This window comes from Balearica regulorum, chromosome 2, assembly GCF_011004875.1.
Source record: "Balearica regulorum gibbericeps isolate bBalReg1 chromosome 2, bBalReg1.pri, whole genome shotgun sequence".
NCBI lineage: Eukaryota > Metazoa > Chordata > Aves > Gruiformes > Gruidae > Balearica > Balearica regulorum.
In genome coordinates, this window is record NC_046185.1 from 153,826,313 (window position 1) to 153,839,158 (window position 12,846).

Here is a 12,846-nt window from a genome sequence, read left to right on the forward strand (position 1 = left end):
AGAAAGCTTTTAAACTAATGGAAAAACCCAAATATGTCTGCTAACAAGTGCACCCTATCTCCCAATTTCAACCTTCCCTTTCAGCAGGGAATAAAGAGTTCATGAAGAGCTATAGTTAACATGCGAGTTTAGAAGCAGCTTTCTAATTGAACAAATTTTTACTTCTGCTCTTTGTGCAATATACTAATTTTATATTAATAGTGTTTTCACTAAAATGTTGCAGTAGAACAGGAAGAATAATTAAGATGAAGAAAGGGGTATGATACAGAAGAAGTCAGTTCTCTATAAAGCAACTGGGTTTTTTTTGATTCATTGACAGTTGCATAAATTATTTACACATTAACCCAAAATGTCTTTTCTTCTCAGGTTTTTGGCAAATTAAAAAAAAACCAAAACAAACTGTAAGTGAAATTCTAGCAGAAACTATTGTATTAAATAAAAGAAAAGACAACTAGATAGCAATGAGATGGTGTATAACATGGGGTGGAGTGAAGCAAATTTCACTAACTGGAAGAAGAGGAAGAGCTAGTAGTCTCTCAGTCCAGTAATGAGGGCATTCACATAAAGTTTGTGTGAGTTATACCCAAATATTTCTTCTCACTCCCACACAAACGGTGAGTTCTGAGGATATCTTTCAGTCCCTATGCAGAACTTGTAACCTTCTGTAGAAACAAAAATGCTGATTGTACCAAGGAATAAAGCCAAGCAGTCTCTCGGTCAGGTAAATTTTCAAGCAATTTTCAATTTTTTCAAGTACCTTATCTTTCTGCTCCATTAGTTATTTGTATGAAGCGAATTGGCTGCAGTGGCTGAGATACAGAAAAATTTACTCTTGAAAACAGGATAGTATTCAGATGAAGGAGGCCTTGTTAGTTCTTGCTATAGTTTTTAGACACACGGTCATCCTTTACAGATCAACTGATTTGCTAACAGGCTGATAAAGGGAAAAGCTAGTTTTGTTTGCCTTTTTAATATCTTGTTGTTTTCTCTTTAGATGGCTCTGGAGGTAGAACTGTTGATTTTTTTTTTTTTTTTTTTAAAGGGGAATGGCTTTTAATAACGATACTGACTACTTTAGCAATGCTTCCTCTGAATAATGCTTGTCTGTGTGTAGACACACATTTTGTACTTATCACTGTTTTACTTTGCAGACTAGAAACACATACTCTTTATATCTAAGTGGACAGAAGTCACAGAGTCACGCTTAGGTATTTATTTGCTTTGCAACTATTGTGGTTGCAAGTTACTTTGATAAAGACCAAGGATTTAACAAGTGTCAGGTTAAAGCTCATCTGTAGGCTGGCAGACCTTGTGTACGGTTAATACCTTAGCAGCTGTTTGTAATCACTGCCTTACCCTTTGCTTTTGGACTGCTTTTGATACAATTGTCTGGTTAAAAGTTTGGAAGTTTGGGTTATTCTTCTGGTGCAAAGATTGATGGTGGAGTCATCTCTCTTTGAAGCGACTCTGTTTACAAGACAGTTCAAAGCCCTGTTTCCTTGAACAAAGGTGATATCAAATAGCCCAAGCCAGTTTCCCACCTTCCAGTGTGGAGGTACTTTCCACACAGCCCCATTCAGTGTCTCTCCATAGGTGCAGGAAGTGCATCCAGACAACGTGACTGTCCTCTTCCAGAGGAGATGAGAACTAGGTCTTCAGGCAACAAGCAGAAAGCAAACATCCATGTGCCTCTCCTGGCCTGTTTTCAGCCAGAAGGCAGAGCTGAGACTCCTGCCCAGGCCAGGAGAGAGCAGGGCTCCTGCAGAGGTGCAGAGCAGGGAAGGGTTTCCAAAACTCCTCTCTCCTCCTCAGGGACTCAATTACTCTAGTTTATGCTTTGCTGGAACTTCTCTCATGAAGGATTTCAGAGCTGTCTCGTTGCTTCCCAGCCCAAGATTTTTAGGGAAGAATAAGATTAGGAAGGAGAGAGAAACACTTTTGCTACAGGAAGCACTACAGCTGGAAGAAGACACAATCTTTTAGGCATGCAAACTCTTCCTCAGCAACTTGTTCACCCTATAAACCCTATATATCCCTGGGCCATTGTGGCTACAACCACATCCATTTTACACATAGCTCATGGTGTCGTGGTTCAGCCCCAGCCGGCAGCTGAGCACCATGCGGCCACTAACTCGCTCTTCCCCCGCAGTGGAACGGGGAGGAAAATCAGAGGAAAAAGATGAAACTCCTGTGTTGGGATAAGAACAGTTTACTAGGACAGCAAAGGAAGAGGAAAATAACAACAATGATACTTATAAAAGAATATTCAAAGCAGGTGATACACAATGCAATTTGCTCACCGCCTGGGAACCGAGCCCATCCCCAAGCAGTGACTCCTCCTCCCTGGCCAGTTCCCCCTTATAAACTGAGCATGACATCATGCTCAGTCTGGTCAGCTATCCTGGCAGTGTCCTCTCTCATCTTCTTATGAAAATTAACTCTATACTAGCCAAAAACCAGGAGACATGGCCAAAACAATATGTGTTGAAGGGAATTAAAATTACTGCTGGCTCTGGCTTTGTTTTGGATGAAAATATACATCTGTGTTTTGAATTTTTTAGACTGAATTACCAAACTCCTTTATAGATGTAGCTAAAAGTATGACACATGGTTACCTTTAATGTAGAATAGTGGTTACTTGTAGGAATTTAAACTCGAATCCAGGCTAGCAGAATTCATCAATTTTGTTCAGAGTTGAAACTTCTGGTTTTCATTAGTAGATTCTCTCACTCTCGCTGCAATATCCGTTGCTCCACAATTTGCTGAAGTTAGCTATGCTCTATTGGTTTTGTAATGCATCGCTCCTTTAAGTATGTATTTCTATGTTTGGGCTTGAATAAAATTACTTTCCCGAATAAAAACGTATCACTAAAATATGGCAGAAAAAGACAGTGTTTCTCTGAGTTGAATACATTCCTTGCTTCTTCAAAGGCATGGTATGAGAAGGGTTGCACCTTTCTTGCACAGCTCTACTAGTTTTTCTTGAAATCCACAAAACCTTCCTTTACTCCACAGTCCCACTGCTGTCACTCATATGAACAGCCCAGTTGATTTCAAAGTAACGTCTTGCATAGGAAAAAGTTATTTGAATGGTGAAGTGATTTAAATGACTCTTGTGAAGACGGGTGCTGTTTTTGTCGCCTTCTGTGAATTCTGAAGTGGATATGCCTTAACACTGTGGAACTGTTTAATCTGATACATGCTAAGATTGTCACCTGTAATATTTCAGCTACGTTCTCTGTTTACCTCAGTGTTTTTTCTTTTTCCCTGCCTCAGGAAAGGTAACCTGTATATGTACAGGTCTGCTATCTGCCTATAATTTTTCTTTCTGATAAGCTATGTGAAGAGTTTATTTAAATTTTCCAGCACTTGCTATCTCATCCCTTAAAAAGTGGTCTTCTTCAGGCATTACTATGTTCTTCAGTGACCTTTTGTTCTTATGCATTTTGAAAGTATTTTTGTAATTTCATAATCTTCTTCAATATCTTTATTTTGCTCTTTTTATCTGTTTTTTAGCCCTCTGATTTTTTTTGTTTGTTTTTCTTTAATCCTTTAGGAGTCCTTTTTGATTGCTTTTCTAATATTTCCTTCTGCATCACTATTAAATATTTACTATTCTTGAACACTTAGAATTAGGTGTAATGAAGTTCTGAGTGTACTTAATGTATGCTCAACATGTATTTTTAACTCCCTTTATTCTGTCTTTACTATATAGTATGCATTGCTACTCTATGCTGCAACATAGCTCCAGTTGTAAACTGCTAGCTGTGCCCTGTTCAAAAGCAAAGTCTACTTTAATTTTTGCCAGTCCTTTTATGATGATAATTAAAAAAACTTTAAAAGGTTTGGGTTTTGTATATGACTCTAAATCCTTGCGGAAAAGCAAAGAAAACAAATTCCTGACCCTGAGGGTCAGTTTATTCGCTTTATTAAACCTCTACTTAATGCCATACTTGGATTTTTTAATTCCTGTGTGTTGCCACAGCAGAGATAATGGGAAGTAAAGTTTTTTCCAAACTGTGTTTATGTATTCTAATATTCACCAACTACACTTGATGCAATTCTTTGGCTTGTCCCAACCATATCTAGAGTTTGAAATGGTCTCTAGTTCAAATAGTGGTAGATGAAATCAAGTTGTTCAGTGGGTTAGTAAAATGAGATTCACTGTATAGTACAGCACACCCAGTGCAGGACATTTTCTGTGTTGGCAGTAGGGACGCTTCAAATTTGGTCACGGACCCATCCTTTAAGATGGCATCAGCACTGGCACAGACCACAACTCTCACTGTGACACTGGAATGAAGAATGAAACTGCAGCTGAAAGAATGCAGGAGGGAAATGGAGTGTCTTTAAAATATTTGAAACTGAGGACTCACCTGGAAACAGCTGATATGGTGAAAAGCGGTTCAGTTCTGAAAATGTGGGAGAAACAATATTGCAAAGTGAACTTATAAAGGACAATTTAAAGAAATGTGGTTAATGCAAAGATCCTGAATTTATGGTGGAAAATGGTGAAATAAAGAGGGGAATATCTATAGCAGGTTAGTAATTACATTTTTCTTTAACATTTTTTTTCTAGTACACTTTATTTTTATAGGAACTAGAATGTTCTTGTGAAACTTTTGAAAAACTTTCAGGGTCTTATGAATATTTGAGGATTATAATTTTTATTTCTTGTCTCTCCATCTTTCTGCACTTTTTTCTTTAGTCTTAAAACAGAAATGAAAAGAAGCACAAGCCTATATTTCAAAATACTATGTTTATTTCAATCTATGAAAGACTTTAAAATATTGAAAACAATATATTATGTTACTGGCATTTTATTTTAATTAAAGGGTCTGACTTGCTGTCATTTATTACATAAACAGCTTCATGGGTTACAAAAGGAAAGAAAGAAGAAAAAAGCAGTATCTTACACATGGACACTGATTGTTGATCATCACTACTGTTAGAATAATGGACTAAATTTAAGTCCAACAAAAGTAATATGGAAACCCACATCAGGTGTACAAACATCTGGACGAACCCTGTATAATGTTATACTACCAATTGTTTTATCATGTGCAGAAGTCATAGTCTTACACTGTTGAGGGAAAAAAACCCTCAACCTTTATTTTTCTTGTAGGAAGATATTTTACCAGTAAAATAAGGCCCTCCACTCCTTGCTGATCTTACTCCCTGCTGTTCACAGGCATGACTCGTGCATCTTTCACTACACTGCTGCAGTTCTCTCAGAAGCTTGCAGTGATGTCACAAAAGATCTTCCAAGGAAGTGCTGTATTGACCCTGAGCTCCACAGAAGGGATAGCATTACTTCTCGAGTCTTGTGGTCATTTGGTGACTTCTCCAGTCTCCCAGGAGCACAGCCCTGCAGAGAAGCTCTTCCAAACTGCTGAGGTTGGAATGAGGTAGCTCTGCTAATTGCACATAATGGACATTCAATCATTACAAGACATCTGTAAGTGTTTTGCAGATCGGTTCCAATTAGAAGTCTTATCCTTGTTGGTTAGGAAAAAAATGTTTGACAGAATTTCTTAGGAAGTAAATATTTTCCTAAGGAACAATGTGTTATCTTAAGAAGGGAAACCTACCTTAAGTTGTTTTGGAGGGACTGATTAAAAGCAGTAGTTTTTTGCTTATGATGTTTGTAACAAGAAATTTACCAGTTTATAGGGTCTTCTTTAGGAGTTAAGAAAACAAGCTCAGGTTTATAATTCTCTTCCTCTTAAGATCTTCAGTTTAGCAAAAGTATCTGACATGGAAGGTTTAATCATCTTTCTGCCAATTAAGAGACAGACTTCCCCAAAGGCAGTGTCTTAATTTTACCGTAATATTCTAATTATATTATGTGTATGTGTGTCTGTTTAAATTTTGACTCTGATGCTTACTTCTCAAGTACTCTGTTCCTTGAGAGAATGATCTAATACCTTTGAGAGGTCTTGATATCTAGCTACTGAGAACTTCCCCACCTCTGCATTGTCTAGACTGCAGTTGGACACAAAACCGCATCTTACACCAAAACCCCTGGAGACCACCAGACAAATACACTACTTTGACTAGCCTGGTTTGGAGGAAGAACTATTTTATGCTATAGAGTAGTGAACTTCTTTTGGTCCTCTCATATTTTTTCAAGTAATGCAAAGTGAAGATGTCATGAGGGTGCGATTCATCTAAGTACAAAAGTCTATGTATGTAGACCTTTGATAGCGTAGGTTCATGTGAGCTTGGGTTCTGAGTGTCTTAGACTCTCTTCATAGTGTAGTCAATGCTGTGATTCATCTCATGCTTAAGTAGCAATCTAAAATAAGCCAACTGGGTTCTAAGTATTGAGATTAGAAAATTGCAGAATCTGAATCTTAGGTAGAATAAATGCCATCTTGACTTTTAGCGCAGTAAAGTTACATTGTGTTGCATGATGAAAATCCAACACAAATTGCAAAAGAAAAGGCAGAATAACTTGTAATATACATTAGCCTTACTTGAGTATGTTTGCTATATGCTGAAACCTACAGGAATGTGGGAATTATTAATTATTATTATTTGTATCAAATGTCATATTATTTTTTACATTTCCCTCATGAGCCTAAATAAATTTGAAATTATGAACTTTTTAAAGCCAAGGATCTGAAAAAATAAACAAAAGTTTTTGATATTGGAAGGAGTTCAGAGAGGACTAACATTAAGGGGTATAGAGAAATTGATTTATGAAGAAAGATTAAAGGAGCAAAATATGTATACTGCAGGTTAACTAAGCAATGTATAAGAAGGAACATGATAACTGTCTTCAAATATTTGATGCATGTAAACACCATGAATAGAGAGGAAATGAATATTTGGGTAAATTTCAATGGGGGAAATGTTCTGACATTAAAGTCATATATTGTGTTGCTTCAGTGTTGCCAGGAAAGACCTATATGCTGCAAGAGAACTGAAGCCAAAAGGTAAGATTTATACATTGTAAGAGCCATGAAGCCAAAAGGGTCTCAAAGAAATTATTAAAAAGCACTGTAGGTTTTAATACTGAATGATAAGAGCTGTGTAACCTTTTGAACCACGATATAAAATGCTATAGAACAATACAACACACTCAGCATTACCTTGATAAGAGATTCCAGTTTTTGTGATTTTTTTTTTTCTTTTCCTCCAAGAAAATAAAACATATTATGAAAGATCTTGGCAGCTGAAGTGATCAACTCGACCTAAGAAGACAAACTAGTTCCTTTTCATCTACAAATTGGATGCTCTGCAAGCATCTAAGTAACTGCTGGCCACAGAAAAAACAGTTTACTTATGAACTGCTGCATGTCTTGACACATTATACAGCTTTTAATAATTAAGCAAAAGGAAGTTCTGTATCAATAAAGTTGCCATAGTATTGGAAACAATAATTACATGTTCCAACACTGTGCATAGGCTCCACTGCTATGGCCAGGAGTGGTATTTCTGTTGCCCAAATTAACTGTGCTGGTGAACTATCAGAAGATTATATGGCTGGAGGAAAGGATCTACACAGAGGTCGAGCAGATAGAAGCTGAACTGGGATAAAAGAGTAGTTGCAGGACCATGCACCTGCATTTACTAGAGGGAAGAAAAAGAAGCTATGCTCAGGGTGGTGTATGTGCTTTTCCTTTGTGAGACATGATGGTGGCTGTATAGCTGTGCAGAGTCCAGATCCTCCCCTTTGCCATAGGATATGTCTAGTCCTGTGGTAGAAATTTGTTTAAAAGAGTCAACTGAAGAATCCTTCTTCTTTAGTCATTTGTATAGTTTGTCAGAATAGGACTCAAATATTGTCAGTCATCTTGAAATCTATCATCTTGTTTACAGCTTGTGCTCTGAACCTATATATCCTTTTGATCTTTTTGCCTTAAGAATGCAACTGCATGAGAAATACATTAATAAACCTTAAAGCAAATGATACATGTCAGAAAATCTTTCTGGGGAAAAAAAAAAAGGAATTCAGAAGTGTTCCACGTAAAAACAAATAACAAAAAAAGCATGCCTTTTTGGAACTGGAACAGACTTTGAGCAGTAGCTGTGTTGATTTAGTGCAGAATTTAACTGTAATTGCTTATTTCTTCATAAGCAGTGCAGAAGCAACATCAGATGTGGGAGACATATCTGCATACTTTTACATTTCACAAATCAGCAACAGGTTAGGGTCAATAAAACTACTTAACTAAAATAGAACACAGCAAGTTTTAAGGTGCCACATTGATATTGTGACTTCAAAACCTTGCATTCATTGGCTGCCTGACCTGAGTGTCATTTAAAAATAATTGACTTCCCTATTTCTCTGAAGCCTTTCTAGGGCATGCAATATTCTGTTCCTGGCCATTCTCAGAAAGGCTAACCAGGTACATAACGCCATCTGATTTCAGCACTCTGGGGATCCTGAAGGTAAGTGAAGTGGTTCACTTACAGCTGAGACCTGAGAAGTGCGCTCAGACCCACATAATTTAATAGGCTGAGAGAGTTGGGAGTGCATAGCCTGGAGAACAGAAGGCTCTGGGGACACCTTGTTGCTGTCTTTCAATGTATAAAGGGGATATATAAGAAAGATGGAGAAAGACTTTTTACCAGGGCCTGTAGTGACAGGACAAGGAGCAATGGTTTTAAACTGAAAGAGAGTATATTTACATAGGATATAAGGAAGAAATTTTTTACACTGGGAGTGGTGAGACAGTGGAACAGGTTGTCCAGAGAATTTGTGGATGCCTCATGATTGGAAGTATTTAAAGTCAGGTTGGACAAGTCTTTGAGCAACCAGATCTAGTGAAAGATGTTTCTGCCCATGTAAGGGGGGTTGGACTAGATGATCTTTGAAGGTCCCTTCCAACCCAAACCATTCTAAACCGTTCTGTGAATATGCTCCAATAAAACTGGGAACGTTTCAGAAGTAGAAGACCTTTTTTTTTTTTCTTTTTTTCTTTCTTTTTTTTTTTTTTTTTCTTTTCCTTTTTACGTCTGCATTGATCCCAGGCATTTAAACCTCTCATTTCTGAGGAAGCACACTAAACCCAGGGTCCCAGCCTAGCCTACGTAGCTGGGCAGGTGGTGTGCACTCCAGCTGCAAAACTGACTAAGATTCATGGAGATGGATAAGAAAAGAAGGAAACTGTATGGAGAAAGCCAGTTTCTGGCCCTTGTCTTTGCCCCACAAAACTTTTATGTCTATTTTTCATTGAATGGTAGAACTAGGAATAATCCCATGTGGCATCCTTACCATGTCCATCAGTTTTACAAAAAGCTTGAACCTTTGAAGAACAGCTGACTGCCCCTAATGGTCTGTGGATCTTAACTGGATGGAACAGCCACAGTTTTCAGCTGTGACACTGACTGCCTGAACTCCATAGGTTGACATCATCTGAGTTTCAGTATTGTAAATTAGAGTTAAGTACCTCCACAATGCTTGCATTTTCTTTAAGTCAGTGCCCTCAGATACTTAAGCTGTCATATGTTTTCTGTAACAAATATTTAATCTTGGGTTTGGATTCTGTTTAGATGCTGGATCCCACACTTGAGTCACAACAACCCCATGCAATGCTACAGGCTTGCAGAAGTGTGACTGGAAAGCTGCCAGGTGGAAAAGGACCTGATGGTGTTGGTCAACAGCAGGCTCAATATGAGCCAGCAGTGTGCCCAGGTGGCCAAGAAGGCCAACAGCATCCTGGCTTGTACCAGAAATAATGTGGCCAGGAGGACTAGGGAAGTGATTGTCCCCTTGTACTCAGCACTGGTAGGGCTGCACCTCGAATACTGCATTCAGTTTTGGCCCCTCACTACAAGAAAGCCATTGAGGTGTTGGAGTGTGTTCAAAGAAGGGCAATGAAGCTGGTGAAGAGTCTAGAGAACAGGTCTGATGAGAAGCAGCTAAGGGAACTGGGGTTGTTTAACCTGGAGAAAAGGAGGCTGAGGGGAGACGTTATCGCTCTCCACACCTACCTGAAAGGAGGTTGTAGCCAGGTGGGTGTTGGTCTCTTCTCCCAAGTAATGAGCGATATGACAAGAGGAAATGGCCTTGAGTTGTGCCAGGGGAGGTTTAGATTGGCTATTAGGAGAAATTTCTTCACCAAGAGGGTTGTCAATCACTGGAACAGGCTGCCCGGGGAAGTGGTGGAGTCACCATCCCTGGAGGGATTTAAAAGCCATGTAGATGTGATGCTTAGGGACATGGTTTAGGGTAGACTTGGCAGTGTTAGGTTTGTGGTTGGACTCAATAATCTTAAAGATTCTATGATTCTATTTTGTGGGCTCGGTGCCTGAAATCTAGGCAGATGTTGCATTGCGTGGGTCTGTGAGCACCTCGGCCCCTTTCTGGATCCTCCTGTGAGCAACAAGGTCCCTTGTTGGAGCACTTGGAAAGTGCTGAGCACTTTTGCTGGAACAGCAGTGCCTTTTGTCCTCCTGACATCTCTGGAGTTCATTGACACTTACCATGTAATTCTTGGAAGCTGAATTTGGACCTCAATCTCCACAATAGAATATGGCCAAAGATTAGAAATACGCTTAAATCATAAAGCTTTCAGGAGCTGAAACCTAGAGACTTCATTCAGTTCCATCTTTAATGCTGAAGTAGAAGCTAACAGCAGCAGGGCTTGTGTTCCAGATCTCAGACTAAGAATGTGGTCTTGGCACTTACACCAATGCCATTTGTATACATATAAACAAAGAAAATATTGATAATGAAATAATTATGAATACATAAACCTAGGACACTAGGAAACCATGTTTATAGGCATTTTTCAGTTTATAACCACACTTTTAAGAATTTCCTGTCTTTTGTTTTAGCCAGACGCATGGGACTATTATAATGCAGTTTTATTTGTGTGTTCTGTTTCCTTCACATTTTTGTTTGAGCAGAAGAGGATGGGGATAAAAAAGCAGTCTCCAAGAAAGGTTTACGAAGTTTATGATGCTAGGCTGTGGCAATTCCCCTCTGTGCACTTAAGACAATCATAAAAATGCATACACCATATTTTGAAATGTTATTATGACTTATTATGTAAACAGATGATGATAAAACATTGTGAGTCATTATTCAAACACAATACATCATAACTGTTTCTTTGGAGACACTATGCATTTCTGTTGTGGGCTTTATTTACAAGATTCATTGTAAAAACTTCACAAGGGTACTTACTGTGTCTTCCCATCATCACATTTCAAAAATAATGATCTCAGCCTCTGACCATGTAAACTCTGAAACAAAAGAAGAGTCCAATTGTCTTCTTGTGTAAACAAGGCTTGTTTACAAGGTTAGGCCTTCACCAGTAAACATTGTTTGTAATATGCTTTATGATTACACAGATTTTCAGCCTATACATGTGAAATCACAGTCAATGCTGGTTCCAAAATGTTTAAACCTAACAAGATAATTTCTTTGATGTAAAACTTTAAGAATCACTACTCTTATCACTTTGTTCTTGTATTCTGGATAGGGAATAAGCTTACAGGTATCTTCTCTTGGGATTTTATTCTCTTCTCCCTGCAGTTACTGAGTCCATAAGTGGCCCCTGTAAGGGAAGAAAGGACACTTGAGTGGATCCCAAGGGACTCCACTGGGTTATGTCCCAGATTCAGAGTCTATGACTCTTGAATAGGATTCATTACCACTGATTCAACCCAAAACTTAGGTGTACGCCTCTAGCTTATCTATATGTGGATTACTTCCCATCCAGAGTTCAGATGGATTTTTGAAACACAAGACCATTTGAAATGTCCTAGGATACCTGCCTCACCTCCAGCTGCTGCACCAGGAAATCTCAGTTAGAGTCCTGTATGCTTTCTGTCAGCTTTATGTGTGCTTCAAATGGGACCAGAAATGGAAGTTTAGATAACAGTATCAACCCGATAGTTAACAAGAGTGTAGAGAAGTGCTTGGCTTGCCATAGAGTGGGCACCTACGTGTGGTCAGCAGAATCCTGGAGAAAATAAGGCAGGAGATACGTGTTTAGTCACCTCAGCAAATGCAGGGATTGGGACAACACCGGCTCAGTAGAACTGTTTTGGTTGAAGACATGAATCTTGGATAGCTGTAGACATCTCAGATATCTAGGTAAGATGGATAGGATTTTGTTCGAGTTTTCCTGATCTTCAAGATTCCTCCCAAGTTTCTATCTTATCTTATCAATGTTTAATTTTCTGTCATTAAATTTCTCCAAAAACTGAGCTTCTAGGCATGCACAGAACTGTCAATGTCCGCAGCCATTTGGAAGACAGGATTGTGGTACCTCAACATTTTTCCTGTAGCTTTGTAGTGAGATGATCTCTGTGCTGTGAGAGGACTCTCCAAACCTCAAGGTTTCAGCTGCTATCAGTGTCTTGCTGATTAAATCTGCATAGGGAAACAAAGGGAATATTCTTTCAGAAACAGACTCACTGATGTAATGGTTAGAGAAATAAGTTTCAGTCTTTGCTGAGAAAAAAAGCAGTGGTCTTTGCAAAATTGAATAGCTCTAGCAGGAGAGTGTGCTGCCATTGGTGATCTTTTGATGCTAGATGATTTAAAGTATATTATTAGCATATAGGGTGGGACTTTTACCTTTGACAAAAGAGGGTGCTGAACACTACTTTTCTACAGCCTGGGCAACTTTTCACTGAGAGGGGGGAAAATCAAAGGAAAAGCTCAGAGGCTCCATTTCTGCTTTCTCAAAAGAAGGGTCAGACTTCCAAGGATAGATGAGCTCTTAAATCTCCTCTGTGTGCCTAGCTCATGGGTTCTGATGGAAGCTTAGGTGCTGAAACAGGACATGGGAACATAATTTTGGGGGGATTTGCAATTCTTAGCTTACTTTCTGGACAGAAATCATAAAGTTAGAGAAGAGCAGAGTTAGCGGCATTTCT

The 12,846-nt window shown here is 38.7% G+C and overlaps 1 long non-coding RNA gene across 2 annotated transcripts in view; it reads left to right on the plus strand.

The window, feature by feature from the left end:
- The window catches only part of LOC142600612 (uncharacterized), a 131,469-nt gene that overhangs the window by 22,061 nt on the left and 96,562 nt on the right, over nt 1-12,846 (plus strand). The window contains exons 1-2 of one of the 2 annotated variants that reach the window (XR_012834189.1): nt 6,516-6,941; nt 8,303-8,400. The exons of the other annotated variant lie outside the window; for it this stretch is intronic. This is a non-coding gene — a long non-coding RNA (uncharacterized LOC142600612). Of the gene's footprint in view, nt 1-6,515; nt 6,942-8,302; nt 8,401-12,846 lie in introns of those variants that run through there. 2 annotated transcript variants of the gene reach the window in all.